The 7,838-nt window shown below is 30.3% G+C and overlaps 1 long non-coding RNA gene across 1 annotated transcript; it reads left to right on the forward strand.

Annotated features, from left to right (window-relative positions):
* The first annotated feature begins 2,033 nt into the window (after window positions 1-2,033).
* LOC127148209 (uncharacterized) lies at window positions 2,034-3,301 on the forward strand. The gene is made up of 2 exons (XR_007819015.1): window positions 2,034-2,086; window positions 2,999-3,301. It is a non-coding gene; the product is annotated as an uncharacterized LOC127148209 (long non-coding RNA).
* Window positions 3,302-7,838: the final 4,537 nt, after the last annotated feature.

Raw genomic sequence — 7,838 nt, forward strand, 5'->3', positions numbered from 1 at the left:
ACTCGACTAGGAATAGCCGTGGGTCATCTAGTACATATTAAATATTGTATAGTTACTTAAATTATTTATTTAATTAAATATTTCTATTTTTTTTACAATTTACAAAAATCGAACAACGCAAGACTTCTTGATGTTGCAGATAATCCACAACAAGGACTTGATGTATGTAATAATAATGAGAGGTACATGGAGAAGATTCACAATATGGACGATCTACCTATTGTACCTCCACCAGTTCATAGGGGACCACTAGTACAAATTTGGGTTTTAACGACACTACAAATCAAAACATTGTGTCGTTAAAAATAAAAAAGGGGTAGGGTAGGAGTAAAATGTGTCGTTGAAAATAGAAGTGACACACTATTTCTTGACACAATTCTATTATCACAATTTAATTTTTCTTGACACATTTAAATGTCGTTAATTAACGACAAATTCTTTGTGTCATTAAATAAAATTTAAAATAAAGAAAACCAAAAATTCAAAAAAATTCAATTCCCTCTTCGCTCGACATTCAAAAAGAGTTTTACAATTTCCTCAATCTTTTCTCTCTCTCCCTACCAAAAAAGGGGAAACAACGTAACTCATCTCCAAATCTAAGAGACTGTCGTCAAACCCACTAATCTCATACCGTCGAACAAGCAAACATTATCTAAGAGACTGTTGTCGAACCCACCAATCTAAGAGACTACTGTCGAAGAATCTTGGCTGCTCCGATTTCTCTTCTCCCCCGGCTACTAGAAAAATGGGTTTTAATGACACTACTAATCAAGGTATTATGTCGTTGAAAATAAAAAAGATGGGGTGAGGTACAGTTGTGTCGTTGAAAATTATTTATTGACATAATTTAATTTTTCTTGACACATTTAAAACGTCGTTAATTATCAACAAATCATTGACATTCAAGGTCGTGAGTTCGAATCCCAGCCGAGCATATTCCTTTATTCCCCATTTTCGAAAGACTTCACGCCTACACCTTTTCCACTCTTCAGCTAATCTACGCATGTCACATGTCGTCTTCTCCTCACGTGGGTGCCTTTGATGTCGTGTATTCGAATCTCATAGCCTGCAAATCATTTTTTCTCACATATTTTCAATGGAAATCTTGTAAATATATAACAACTTTCCGAAAATCCTCTCCTTTCTGTCAAATTGAGTGCGCGCCTGGCCCTAAAGTTATGAGTTCGAAACCCATGAAGCGGTTATTTTCATTTCTTTTCTATATATAACTCATTTTTCTGTAAATCTTAATCAATTTTCAGTTATATTTGATCCATTGGTAAATCCAACTTCAATTTTCACCCAAATTCTCTTTGAATATCATTTTTTCAGAACTCTCCCATCTTCATTTTTTTCTCTAAAAAATATTCCATCAATCTTTTATTCCAATAGAGGGGTAATCTTCTAAGGGGTAAGAGGATCATGGGCATTCAATTTATTTGAGAGTTTCTTCCATTTTTCTTCTAATTTAGTATGTTGATTCTTTAATTTTTGTTCAAGAACGAAGTCAATTTTATGTGATCTCTATGAAACAATCTTTTAATTTACTCTTGATTGTTGAATTAGTATGCAAGATACATTTTGTATAGAAAATTAAAGTGCAAAATTCAATTGATTATCTTTGTCTACAAGAAATATTTTTTGATCCAATGGAGGGGTAATCTTCTAAGAACATTATTTTGTAGATACAACATTTTGTCCTTTATTTATTATTTTATTTTATTTATTTTACTTTATTTTTTATTTTATTTTGAAAGTTGGATTTGAATTTGAATTTAACTTTTTCTTTTTAAAACAAAAACAAAAAAAATGAATATGAGTTTCTTCCCTATTTTTCCTCGACTCACCCAATTTTCTCTCCCACTCCCACCTTCTCGACTATCTTTCCTATTTTCCCTCAACTAACCCAATTTTCTCTCCACACCCACCTTCTCCACTCTCCTCCCTATTTTCCCTCAACTAACTCAATTTTCTCTCTCACTCTACCTTCTCCACTATAAAAACAAAGGAGAATTTTTTTTCTGGAGGGTACGTTTGAGATTGATTGGAAGGATCGAAAAAAGCTAAGGAAACTATTCTGTCAAAGGTATTTTTCTTTTAATTTTCTCTCTTTCCCTTTCCTTTTGAGGGTTGAAAAAAAGTAAAACTATTCTGTCAAATTGTTCTTCAAATGTTTTTTTTTTTTAATTTCCTTCCTTTCCTTTCCCTTCTGAGAGTGTGATCAATTATAAGGATGTAGTTTTTCAAATTTGTTTTTGTTGTAATTTCGTTAATTAATTTTAAGGGAACTTTAATTTTGTTAGGGTTAGGCCAATTAGGTTTACTGTGCTTTTATTGTTACTTCAAATTTAGGCCAATTGGGTTTACTGTGTTTGCTTTTATTGATAGTTCAAATTTAGGTCAATTGAATTTATTGTTTCTTAGGTCAATTAATTTCAATGTGCTTCGAATTTGTTAGATTTAGGTTATTTGAGCTTATAATTTTGTTAGATTTAGGTCAATGGAATTTATTGTTGCTTCAAATTTAATAGATTTAGGCCAATTGATTCAAATTTGTTAGATTTAGGCCATTTTATTCTATATTCTTTAAATTTGTTATGTTTAAGCCAATTGATTTAATTTGGCTATTGTTAATTGATTAGATTTGTTTAAGCCAATTGATTTAATTTGGCTATTGTAAAAAAAGACAGAATAGTTTGTTAGGTTTGATATTTATTTCATATTATTTCTCGACTTGTATATTATATCCGATATATTATTTTATATTATATCCGATATATTATTTTATATTATATCCGATATATTATTTTATATTATATCCGATATATTATTTTATATTATATCCGATATATTATTTTATATTATTTCAATATATTATTTTATATTATTTCCAATATATTTATTATTTCCAATATATTTATTCTCAATCTGTATATCATTTCCAATATAGTATTTCTCAACCTGTCTATTATATTATTTCGTCTTCATACATGGACAGTCCATCGTCTTCATACATGGATGTCGGTCTATCAACTTCTTACATACATGGACACGAACGTGGCCATGGAAAATATAACGAATATTTGTACTATGAAACACCCGCAGAGGTATCAGATCTACAAGAGTACCAACAAGAATCAAAAAACCAAGAGGAGCCAAAACAACATAGAGTTTAGAGTCGACGGCGACAACTAGCTCGAAATCCACGCTGTCTAGGTTGTGAAACACATTGATTTTCTTTGATCATTTAAATGAATGTAATTTGGTTATTAAAAAATATTTTAATTTACATTTAATTTTTTTAATTACGAGTCATTATTAAAAAATGATTCATCTAATTATTTAACTATTTAGAAATATTCATCCAAATTTCTCATATTGGAAGGAGAAAGTGAATAAAAAAATTTAAATTCTTTACAAAAGTATTTAAAGGAATACAAATGGGGAAAGAACAAGCACGTAAAAATTTAAATTAAAAAAAGTGCAATGTCTTGGGTTCAAGACATTGGAGAGAGAAAGCAATGTCTTGGGTTGGACAATGCAAATACATATTTTTATAAATAATTTTAAAACTAAAATATTTCAATAATTATTTTCAAAACTTACACAATTTATCCAAATTTAACATTTTTGTGTTGTTAAAGATTTGATTTTGATTGATTAAATTGGTGAAATTATGAGTAATTATACATATGTGTATTTATAATTAATTAAGTTAGGGAAGTTTACGAGCCTTTTGAAACCGAGTAGTTTTGAAATTAAATCTGAAAAAAGGGTGGTTTTAAAAGAAATTAGGTAAGAGGAGTTCTTTTTTTTTTTTTTTTACATTTAGTGGAGTCATTCTATATTTTTATTATTATTATTTTAAACCCATCTTTTTCCATATGACTTCTTCTATTATTTCACTTCTTCTACCATTATTTCACATACTGCTAGGCACAAAAAAGACAAAAAATAATGTTGGCTAATTTGACAAGAGAGTGACATGATATTTATTGGAGAGACACTTTAGACTCATGTCTCTCCCCTTATTTCTTCTTCTATAAAAGCACCATTTCTTCTTCTCTTTTCTCACGACTTCCATTTTACTTCTTCAATTAAAAAAAATATCTTTTCTTCCATATCTACTGTCATTCTTCTATTTTTATTACTTCTCATTTCTTTTAATGTCTTCGCCTAGTCACTTGTTCGAGGTATTCAATACTATATTTTTTCTTTATATAAGTTTTATAATTTTCGTTTTAATTATATTACAAAAGAACACTAGTTTACTATCTTTGTAGAGTTATAATATTGGAGATATAATTTTACACTTTGATACGTTCATTAACAAACTTAAAGTATGAAAAGTTGTTGTCGTTATTGTTATTATTATTATTATTATTATTATTATTTTTGTTATTATTAATTTCATTTGATTATTCTTATTATTATTTTTTTGTTTGCAATCCAATAAACATATATTTGATTTCCTCTGCATTTTTTTAATTATATGATAAATTTGAAGAAGTTGCAACAATGAGGAAAAAAAGAGAAAAAGAATAGAAAATTATTTTATCTATTAATTACACGTTTACCCACTACATACGCCATTATACCAGAGGAAAGCGCTGATTCGTGGGGTTGGTTTTTGCGAAATGTGTGGGAGCATGTAGTATATAGAAGATGATCTGGAATGTGTCTTATCTTAGATAGACACAAAGGAATTGTATATGCCTTCAAAATCCCAATAATGTTTAGGAAGATGCACACCATCGTTTTCGTTTACGACATGTTGCAAACAATTTCAATGACAAGTACAAGAACAATGTGCTTAAAAGTTTGGCAACCGTGTAGGATCTAAATATCAATTTCGGAAGTTTGATAAATGCATGGACGAATTTCATAAGGCCAACCCTAGATGTTTACAATGGTTTGCTAATTTAGATGTTAGACATTGGACGCAGTCATATGATGGTGGTCATCATAATGGATAGCTAACTACAACGATGGTGGTCATCATAATGGATGGCTAACTACAAACGTGTCTGAGTGTGTAGACGTTGTTCTAAAAGGGGCTAGTGACTACCAATTACTGCTTGCACAAGCCACATTCTACCAAACAATTGCATATATTGTTACGCATTGGGTAGAAATAGAAGTTGCTCTTGAATTGAGCAAAAGTTTCACAAGGTATATTCATCTTGTATATAAGTATTTGAAACTTATACAGTATGATTACTCAATGTTCAATAACTTGTTATTCGTCTATGTAATATGTGTGCAATACAAAAATTACGTCGTTGGAAAAAACGTGCAAACATGCACAATGTTAACATCTACAACTAATCCGTTAACACTAAAAGATGGATCCACACATCGAGTGAAGCTAAGCGAATGAGCATGCACATGTAACAAGTGGCAAAGTTACGGAATCCCATGCTCTCATGCCATTGCAACATGTAGAACTCTTGGTGTGGACTATTTGGGCTACATAGAACATTACTATAAGACTTTCACTTACATGTCTTGTTATTCACCTCAGTTTGAGCCTATCCCTGACAGATAGAGTTGGCCTGATCCCAACTTTCCATTCATTTATCCTGATGAGACAACAATATAGAGTGTAGGCAGACCATGCACTTCTTAGATACATAACGAGATAGATAGGAGGGACACAACGGCTCCCTCGCGTTGCACTGTTTGCAGATAAGAGGGACATAATCGACAAAAATGTCCCAAACCAGGTGGAAATGAGGCATAGTTAATGTAGAAATACTAGGATTGATTGTAGTGTTTTTGTATTTCACTTTAATGTAACCTTGACGTAATTTCTATTGTTATTTCAATCACCACATATGCAATAAAATTAATTTTATTTTTAATCTTTAATGGTTTGTCCACTTTTCGTCCTAAGTATGATTATTTTATGTAGTATCTAACTACTCCTGACTTTATTCCAATGACACTTGATGAACAATCACATTAACAGGATCATATGACCATAACATTCTACAACTTCATGGGAGCCATCGATGCGGATTTAAGAATAGCAGTAACATAAATTAGCAAAAGAAAGGAAAACATATAGATTAGTTACATAAATAAAAAAAAATCATTTTCTAAACCCTAAATTATTGGCAAAATTATCAAATCATTATGAACATTGTTATTAAATAGATTGAGGAGAAAAAACATACTAATAAAATAAAAGAAGAAATTGTCAAACAAATTACAAAAATACGAATAAAAAAATTAGAAATAATAGATTATTACAAAAGCCATACAAAAATCATTATTAAGTTAAAAATCGTTAAGTAAAAAATAAGTAAGTATATAATCATTCATATATAATTAAGTAAATATGAATTTGTAAAAAAAAAACATTAAGAATATAATGATAAAGAAATCATTAAAATTTAAAAAAAAATAGTAAAGGCACCAAATAGAGAAAAAAAAAAGTAGAATTGATGTTTCATTTCATAAATAATTTTTTAAAAAATTCCACTATTGCTTTTTGTCCTTTTGCGTTATCCGAGCAATAAATAAATAAAAAATAGAATGATTCCACAAAATGAAAAAAAAAAGACCTCTTTTACCTAATTTATTTTAAAACTACTCCCTTTTTCAAATTTAATTTCAAAATTACCCTACTTTTCCAAAAGACCCAAAGTTTAAGAATAATTATATTATAGGTGACAATATAATTATTTAAAGAGAAATATTATTACTTTTGGGAAGAGAGAAAAATTGAATGTAATGGATTTTTAATTGAGGAAAGATAAGGATTAGATGGATTTTGGAAAATAAGTGCATAAAGAAAAGAAAATGGAAAAAACGAAAAGGAAGAAAGAAAAATAATAATAATAATAATAATAATAATATTACAACAACAATAATTATTATTATTATACATTTATTTAAATTCTCGATTTACGTGAAAATGCACTATTCATCTTCTTTCTCACCCAAAAATCCTAGTGCCACCACAATCTTCTCCGATCTTCTCCTCCTTGACCGTTCGCCGCTTGTTGTCCTCGAAGCCTACCCTCGTTAAGGTCTAAACCAGCTCTCCATTGAAGCTGCCACACATCGCGCATGGAGTCCAAGTTCTTCAAGTTGAGGTCGTCATAAGTTTTGTCGTCGATTTCGTCTTTGTCCTACATGTACGTTGTCATCTTCGTCTACATCGTTGCGAGCCCTCCCCTCAAATGGTTTCTTCTCCGTTCGAGTGTTAGATCCGAGTCGGTCCTCCCCTCAATCGTAGGTAACTGAGCCAACAATCCTCCTTTACGAGTCATTCCCCTTCGCAAGCCGTGCATCCAAGCCTTTTTCTCCTAGTCGAGCCGCCTAAGCCTTCTGCTGTCCTGTTTGAGCAAGTTTGGTAGTTTTGGTGAGTTTTTTAGTTGGGTTTAGGTATTCCCATCAAATATTATTATTGGTGCTAAAATAAATTAATTTTTAGATTGATTATTAGTATTTTTCACTTTAAGGTTCTTTGGGCCAAATTTAAGTTGGAGGTTTTGAGCTGTGAAGTTTTCCTAATCAAGGTTGAATTGGTTTCAACCTCAACTTTAGGTAAGTTGAATTGAGATGATTTTTGGTCGATAATCAACCGTTAAATTTATTGACTTAGTTATTGGTTTCCTTTACTGTTTAGGACTTATTCATTGGAAACTTTGATTGTCAACTAGGATTTATTTGTTAGCTAATCTCTTAGGTAAGAAACTCTACTACTAGACCTCAAAAATAGAATTAAGAGCTCACATGTATTTATCGTTATTGATTGATGTAGCTAAGATGCATGATGGGTTGATGTTAAGGACTGATATGTATTGATATCGATGACTGATATGGAT

The sequence above is a fragment of the Cucumis melo genome, chromosome 2 (genome assembly GCF_025177605.1).
Source record: "Cucumis melo cultivar AY chromosome 2, USDA_Cmelo_AY_1.0, whole genome shotgun sequence".
In the NCBI taxonomy this organism is placed as follows: domain Eukaryota; kingdom Viridiplantae; phylum Streptophyta; class Magnoliopsida; order Cucurbitales; family Cucurbitaceae; genus Cucumis; species Cucumis melo.